Source organism: Galeopterus variegatus, unplaced genomic scaffold, assembly GCF_000696425.1.
Source record: "Galeopterus variegatus unplaced genomic scaffold, G_variegatus-3.0.2 Scaffold1397, whole genome shotgun sequence".
NCBI classification, from domain to species: Eukaryota; Metazoa; Chordata; class Mammalia; order Dermoptera; family Cynocephalidae; genus Galeopterus; species Galeopterus variegatus.
The window spans coordinates 265559-274341 of record NW_007727508.1 but is presented as its reverse complement, the minus strand read 5'-3'; positions in this window follow the sequence as shown (position 1 = coordinate 274341).

The following is an 8783-nucleotide window of genomic DNA, read 5'->3' as shown; positions in this document are numbered from 1 at the left end:
AATGTCCAGAAATTTGAATAATTGGCATCTAGCTGTTCATAATAGTCTCTAATGACTCTTTACATTTCTGCACTATTGTATGTAATGTCTCCTTTTTCATTTCTGATTATTGTTATTTGGGTTCCCCCTTTTTTTTTTTTTTTTTTTTTTAGTTAGTCTAGCTAATGGTTTGTCTATTTTGTTTATATCCTTAAAAAAACAACTTTTTATGTCATTGATTTTTTGCATCACTTTTTTTGGTCTCTATTTTATTTAGTTCTGATCTTAGTTATTTCTTTCTGTCTACTTACTTTGGGATTGGGTTATTCTTGTTTTTCTAGTCCTTTGAGGTGTTTATTTGAAGTGGTGACAATTTTGTACAGTTTTTGTTTGTCTGGGAAACGTACTATTTCTCCTTCATTTCTGGAGAAAAACTTTGCTAGGCATCGTATTATTTGCTGGCAGTTATTATATTTTAGCACTTTGAATATATCATCCCACATTCCCCTGGTCTGTAGGGTTTCTGTTGAGAAGTCTGCTGTTAGCCTGATTGAGATTCCCCTGTAGGTGATTTGATGCTTTTCTCTTGCTGTTTTTAGGATTATTTCTTTGTCTTTGACTTTTGAGAGCTTGACTCTTATGTGTCTTGGGGAGGTCCTTCTGGGTTGAATCTGTTTGGTGAATCTTTTAGCTTCTTTGATTTGGAGACCATATCTCTCCCACTATTTGGGAAGTTTTTGGTTTTTACTGCATTGAATAAGCTTTTTCTTTCTCTTCCCCTTCCAGTATACCCATAATACAGATATTCACATGCTTTAGCTTGTCAGATAGATCTCTTAGACTTTCGTTTTTTTAAATCATTTTTTCTGGGTTTTTTTTTTTTTTTCCTGGTTCAACTGTGCTAATTCAAACAGTCTGTCTTATAGTTCAGAAATTTTTTCTTCCATTTGTTCTAGCCTGCTGCTTGTTCTCTCAGTTGTTTCTTTTATTTTGTTGTATGAATTCTTCAGTTCCTGGATTATTGCTTAGATTTTTTTACTGTTTCTATATCTTTGTTTAATTTTTCATATATGTCCTGGATTGTTTCTTAGACTATATTGTGGCTTCTGTCTATTTTTCTCTTGCATCATGTTGAGAGTATTTAATTTTGCTATTTGGGATTCTTCTTTAGGCAATTCACTGGTTTTCTGTTGTTTGGGGCCTGCTATTGGAGAATTGTAGACTTCTTTTGGGGGATTAATGTTTTTCTGATTTTTCATGCTTCTTATATATCTGCACTGATATCTGGACATCTGGTGGCGAAGTTGGTTCTTTCAATTTTTGGAGTGGTTTTTGAGGGGAAGACTCTTAGCTGTAGATGCATTCTATATTGTTAGTCTCATTGGGCACCATAGGTTTGGTTTTAGATGAGCATGGTAGTTTTGCCAGTTCACTTCCCATACCTTCTCTACTGCTTTAGGTGAGCCACTGTGTCAGGCAGGACTTTGGGCTCCCTGGGAAGATAGGCATGAATTTGGCAGCTTGTGCACACCCTGAATGTTCTCTGCTGGTGTTGGTGGGCTTGCTGCATCAGGCAGGCCTCTGAGCTCCTGGGGAAAGAGGGCAGGTATCCAGGAAGACAGCACACTCCCCTCATGCTCTCTGCTGGGGTATGCAGGGCCACTGGATTGGCGGGACTCTCAGATCCTTTGGCTCATATCTCAAAATGGTGACATCCAGTGGTGGTCCAGTACTGAGGGTGGTGGGGTGACCCTGCAGGTAGTTCCCTTCTGGGAAATTACAGCATGTGGAGTGACTCTCACTGGTCTCACTGTCTGCAAAGTCTGTGTGGTTACTTTGCAGCCTGATTTGCAAGTGTCTGTGGTGGGAATGCTGGCCAGTGGGGGCCCCCTGCATACTTTGTCCCAGCAGTGCGGGATTTCCCCAGTCTCTATGTTGGTCCTGATCAGGTGCTTTCCCCATCTTTCTATGGTGCTGTCTCAAGTTTCCTGATCTTGGGGATTTTTCTCACTATTGGGGATTTTTAACTTGATTCCATTGTTTTCTCTTAGACATTCTGCTCAACAGGTAACTATCTATTTATTGCTTTGGACATTTTTTTTGCATTAGAGGTGGAGGACTGGCAAACTTTACTCAACATTTTGCCAGAAAAACTCCAAGAATTATTTTTAAAACTTAAAGCCTAATAGAATTTTGCCTGCTACCTTTCAGACTTGCTTGGTATCCATGATCCTTTCCTTTCCAATTTCTTCCTTTTGGAATGCAAATTTTTATACTATGCCTATCTAACTATTGTATTTTGGAAACAGATAACTTGTCTTATTTCACAGGCTCACAACTGGAGAGGAATTTTGCCTCAAGATGAATCATACCATCAGTCTTACAAGTAGCTGATTTGGAAGATATTTAAGTGAGATTTTGGATGTAAAGTTAATGCTGGAAATAGTTGAGATTTGGAGCTGTCGGAATTGGGTGAATGTGTTTTACATGCAAGAAGAACATGCAATTTGCGGGGGCGGGGGTCAGACAGTGGAGTGTTATGTGTTGAAGTTTCCCCCCCCAAATTCATATATTGAAATCCTAATCCCCAGTACTTCAGAATGTGACCATATGTGCAGATAGGGTCTTCGAAGAGGTAATCATGTTCGAATAAGGTCATTAAACTGGGTCCTATTCCAATGTGACTGGTGCCATTATTAGAGGAGGAAGTTAGGAGACTGACAGACACACAAAGGAAGAATAATATGAAGACAAGAGAGAAAATGGGCATCTACAGGACAGGAAGAGTCTTTCAGAATAAAGCCAAACTTGCTGACACTTTGTATTGGATTTCTAGCTTCCAGAACTGGGAGGAAATACATATCTGTTGTTAAATCCACCCAGTCTGTGGTACTATGTTGTGACAGCCCTAGGAAACTGATATGGTCTTTCTCTCTATCTCCCTTTTTGCTCTTCCCATTCTCTTTAAGATAGACTTTAATTAAGCTTTTGTCCTCATTATAAGACTAAAGCTGTTTTTGTTAATCCCATCAATAAATCTCACATTGTGAAATTCAATATTTATTTCTTTCATTACACATCTTATTTGAAAAGTAATTGGTATGTGACACAGATAATCACTACCACCTCCTTGATAAACAGTTTTTACCTCATTTCCAGAACTTTACACTCTCTTGCTTTCCTGTTATTCCACTGGATAATTTTTTTCACCTCTACTTATTAAAGTGGGAGTACCTCAATCCTTGGTCCTCTTTCTTTTTTTTTTTTTTTTTACCATAAATAAAAAAATAATTTTACATTTTTATCTCTACTTCTAGGCCAGACTTCCCCCCCCCCCAAATGCCTGCCTCTTTGGTATTGTCATTTGTCCGTTTAATAGATATCTCGAATTCAGCATGTCCAAAACCAAACTCTCGTATTACCCCCCAAACCTGCTTACCCATATCCTTTACCATCTCATTATAGGTCTTATAATATATGTACTGCATTTGTCTGGGTTTTCCAGAGAAACAGAATCAATATCTGTATATACATAGAATACACACACACACACACACACACACACACACACACACACATATAGTTGACCCTTGAACAATGTGCGGGTTAGGAAAGGCCACAGCATTGTTAATTAACTGCATTGTTAATTAAGTAGTAGTTAAGTAGTGAAGTAGTGAAGTACTTAGCTACAGTCATCCCTTATTATCAATGGGGAGTTTGCCTTGTAAAGCCCATAGATGCAAAAAGTCAACCCTCTGTATATGGGACTTCCACATCTCATAAATACTGTATTTTTGATCAGCAGTTGGTTCAATACACAGATGAGAAAACAGTGGATATGGAGAGTAAACTGTATTTATTGAGAATATCTGTTTATTGTGAACCCGTGCAGTTCAAACTCATATTGTTCAAGGGTCAACTGTATTTGTGTGTGTGTGTGTGTGTCATTGTGAACCCGTGCAGTTCAAACTCATATTGTTCAAGGGTCAACTGTATTTGTGTGTGTGTCTGTGTGTCTGTGTGTGTGTGTGTGTGTGTGTGTGTGTAGAGAGAGAGAGAGAGATTTATTATAGAAATTAGCTCACATGGTTACAGAGCCTGAGAAGTTTCAAGATCTGCAGTCAGTAAGATAGAAAGCAGATAGTATAGTTCCAGTACAAGCTCAAAGGTTTGAGAACCAGGAGAGCTGATTGTGTGCATTCCAGTCCAAGTCTGAGTCTCAATGCAGGAGAAAACTGATGCCCCAGCTCAAAGACAGTCAGGCAGAATAAGAAAATTCTCCTTTACTCCACCTTTCTGTGCCATCAGGAGTTTAATGGGTAGGATGAGGCCCACCTGCACTGGGAACGTCACTCTGCTTTACTTAGTCTAGCAATTTAAATGTCACCCTGGTCCATAACCACTCTCACAGTCACACCCGGAATAACGCTCAACCAAATATTTGGGCACTCCATCGCCCAGTCAAATTGACGCATAAAATTAATCATCACATTTACCATCTCATGCACCTCTTTTATTTTCTAAGATCTAGAATACTGTATTAACCTTAGATTTTCTGTTTATCATGCATCCAGAATACTACCTGCAAAATTTAGCCACCTGTGAAGTTACAGTGAACACAGTCCACAAGATCAGCCATCGTAATGACCAATTTCAATTTCAGTGGGTACTCAAAACCAATCGAACCATGTTTTGACATATAAAATGCTACAACACTGACTGAAACCAACATTGTTTCTTGCTTGGCATATTTCAATAATATGCAATGTCCTCCTTGCTTCTGTTCTTGCCCCTTCATTGCATTTTTCTTAAACGCCATAGCCGCAGGTTCCACATATAAATGTAAGTTAAATATTTTTACTTTTCAGCTTGAAATCCTATGAAGGCTTTGCATTTTACTCAGAGTAAGAGGAAAAGTCCTTTTGATGGCTTGTAAAGCCTTACGTAAACTGGCCACCTATCACTTCTCTGACATCTTCACCTACTGGTGTTGCCTTTGCTCATGCTGCTCCAGCCGCTACCCATTGCTCTTCCTTTAACATGTCAGTCAAGCTCTCAGCCAGGTACATCACACTACTGTCTTTCAGGCTATCCAAGGCTATGTAAAAATATCCAAGATATTTTGTAGAGCTAAGTCCTTCAGCAGATTTAAATCTTTTCTCAAATGTCATCCTCTAAATGAGGCATGTTCTGATTACCCTATTTAAAATTGCAATATGTCCCTCTGGTACTCCCTAATCCCCTTAATTTGCTTTATATTTTTTCCTCTAACATTATCATATTTATATAATTTTATTATATCTTATGATTTTATTTTATTATTTATTATGTTTACAATTTATTGTATGCCTTAAAGATTTTTGTGTGCTTGGATCATACTTGTATCTCACGTATTCAAAGCAGTATCTGCCACTGGGGTCAATTTCAATGGTTATTTAAGCATAATTAAATATTAACTTAATGAACAATCTCTTGGTAACATTATAAACAAAACAAGGGATATTCATTGGCAATTTACACAGTAAGTATATCTGTAGGAGAATCAGTGTATATTAGAACCACGAAAAAATATTTTGTGTTCAAATTCTAGGCTTAGATCATTGCAATCAGAATTTTTACCTTGAGGATTAGTGTAATCTTTGAGAGTCCTGTGAGCCAATTAAGAATATATTTAATGTCTATCTGCTAATTCCATAAATTCCCATCCTGTTCAGTAGGGAGAAGCACTATTTGTGTCAATATAGTTGAAGTTGGCAAACAGGAAACTAATTGACATATAATATCAAAGTTCTATTTCCTTCAGCCATTTCTTCATGTGTTTTACCACAATGTATAAAACCAGAAGTAATACCATACCTAACCGTGAGCGTTTATAGTGCCCATTAATGTCTACCCAGGGTTGAAAATGGAAGGCAAAGGGTGGGGACAGGGATGTAAAGGTGAATAAGCAAACTAGTCTTTTTCACCAATAGCCTTAAACTTAGTACATGAGATGAATCATGTAGAACACTCTAATAAATGGCAAAAATGCATTAAATATTTTTATAAAAAACAAATTTTTTTATAAAAAACAAACAAAATTTAATTTTTGGGTCTGTGGAATATGGAGTAGTATTTATGTGAGAGATAGGAAGGAGTGGAGGTGGCACAGAGAATTTTCAGAACTAATAATAATAATAATAATAATAATAATAATAATAATAACAACAATAATAATAATAATATCTTTGCTTCCCTACCATTCACTTCCCACATCAACAGACCCATTTCAAACAGAATTAGGTATTTTCTTTTCTCTGGCTGATAGCCTTATGTATGCATTTGCTATAATGTATGTATTAACATATTATAATTCTTTACTTTTCTGCTTTCCCACTAGATTTTGAGTTCCTGGATAGCAGTAATTTAATCTCATTTTATCAATATATCATCATTGTTTCCTGAATTCAAGCTCTAGAAACTGGAATAATGTAGAAACAAAAATTAACCTGTATCAACTGCCTCATGACTTGCTAGATTTTTTACACATAGGCTTCTTCGATGAACGAAGATACTGCTCACAGAATGACCTTAAAATCTAACTTTCCCTCCTGAAATATTTTCAGTATGTTGCAGTGGAGTCATATTTTTCTTGTCTTCTGGGGACACTGTTAGTCTCCAGTGAGGCTAACCGGGTTTTAGAGAGCAGCATGCTGCTATCAATCTTGGGAGCAAAATGATGAGTGTGTTATAGAGGAACGCTGTTTGCTAGAGGTAACTGAAAACTCCACTGGCAAGATGGTCCTACAAAGGGCAAAACGCATGAATAATGATGCCAAAACAATTGCACATTCACTCTGAAATGCCAGGGCATAACGCTCTTGGACTAGCTGACAGAATAAAAGAATAATTTACTAAGGTGTTTTATATCTATTGTACCTCACCCCTAAAAACACATTGAAGCTATGTTGAAAACTGCATTACAAGTTATTGCTGCCCTGAGCTTCAATAACTTGTAAACTGCCGGCATTGCACCTACTATAAACACATTGAAAAAGCATCTTAGTACATTACTGCCTCCAGGAGTGGAGACCATGTTTATGGAATTGGGAAGTTATGACCCCATCTGTTATGTATGTCGAACAGCTTACCCAGTGTAGACAGGCTGCCATGGAACACCACACATATCAGGCAGGGATAGTGTTGCTTGTCAGGGGGAATGAAACAACGACAGCACTTATTTCTTAGTTCATCTCTCTTACTAAGTCTAGAATCTGGCTAATATACTCCTGTTAAAATAATATCTCACGGAAAATATTAGCCATTTTTACTTCTCTTAGAGGTCTCGCCTAAACTGTGTTCAGATGTAGTATTAAAAATTCACTCATATGTAAAGCACCAGCAAATGAATCACATTAAAAAAGAAAAGGAGAAAGTTACCTTTTATGAATTTAAAATAGTATTCTTTCTAATTCCTGCTTCCTGCCAGATCCTATGATTAAAACAACTCTGTTGTACATGACTTATATCCTGTCCTGTAATCTAAGGTCTTATTAGTCAAAGCTGTTCACAGACAGGCTAGCATAACCTGGGAGCTAATTAGAAATGCAGAATCTCAGGCTCCACTCCAGATCTACTGAATCAGGCTCTGCAGTTCAGCAAGATCCCCAGGTGATCAATATGAAGTGGGGGTCAAGATAAGATAAAATAATTAACCTAGAATGGCATATTACAATCTGTGTCTGCAAAGACATATGTTGGAATTGGTATTTATTTTTAAAAAAGACATATGTTCAAATAAGTTTGTAAAATACTAGACTAAACCAAAATAAGCAGCTGTCTCTATGCCAAATCTATACTATATTCATATGCACTCTCATTCTCTCAGAGGAGTATATAGTGGGCAGTTTTTTTTTCCCCCAAAGAATTCAGAAATATCTAGTCATTCACTCAAGTGAATCATGCATGCCAACTAGATACTAGGCCTAAATTAATAAATAATTTACTTCAAATTTGCTTTCATAGTGATTTTTGAAAAAAAAAACATTGTGTATATAGTTTTATGTATTTGTTATTATTTCAGTAATGTAAACTTTTAGATATGGCATTGGAGGACAAATGGTGTGACCATGAAATATTACAATGATATGTGTGTATATAGAGGCTCCTCTACTTATGATGGGGTTATATCCTGATAGACCTATCGTACATTGAAAATATCATATCAAAAGTGCAATTAATACAACTAACCTACCAAACACCGTAGGTTAGACTAGACTACCTATAACGTGCTCAGATACTTGCATTAGCCTACAGTTGGGCCAAGTCATCTGACACAAAGCCTGTTTTATAATCAAGTGTTGAATATCTCATGTAATTTATTGAATACTATACTGAAAGTGTAAAAAGAATGTTTGTGTGGGTACTCGAAGTACAATTTCTACTGAATGTGTATCACTTTTGCACTATCATAAAGTTGAAAAATCATTAAGTTGAACTATTGTAAATTGGGAGTCGTCTGTGTGTGTGTGTGTGTGTGTATGTTTGCATTAAAAAGTACTCCGAGGGCTGGCCCCGTGGTGCACTCGGGAGAGTGCGGCGCTGGGAGCACAGCGACGCTCCCCCCACGGATTCAGATCCTATATAGGACTGGCCGGTGCGCTCACTGGCTGAGCACGGTGCGGGCAACACCACACCAAGGGTTGTGATCCCCTTACCGGTCACGAAAAAGACAAAAAAAAAAAAAAAAAAAAAAAGAACCCCGAAATGTTCAAGGCAAGATTCACACTGTCTTTTAACTTTTTTTTTTCCATGAACTTTTTGTT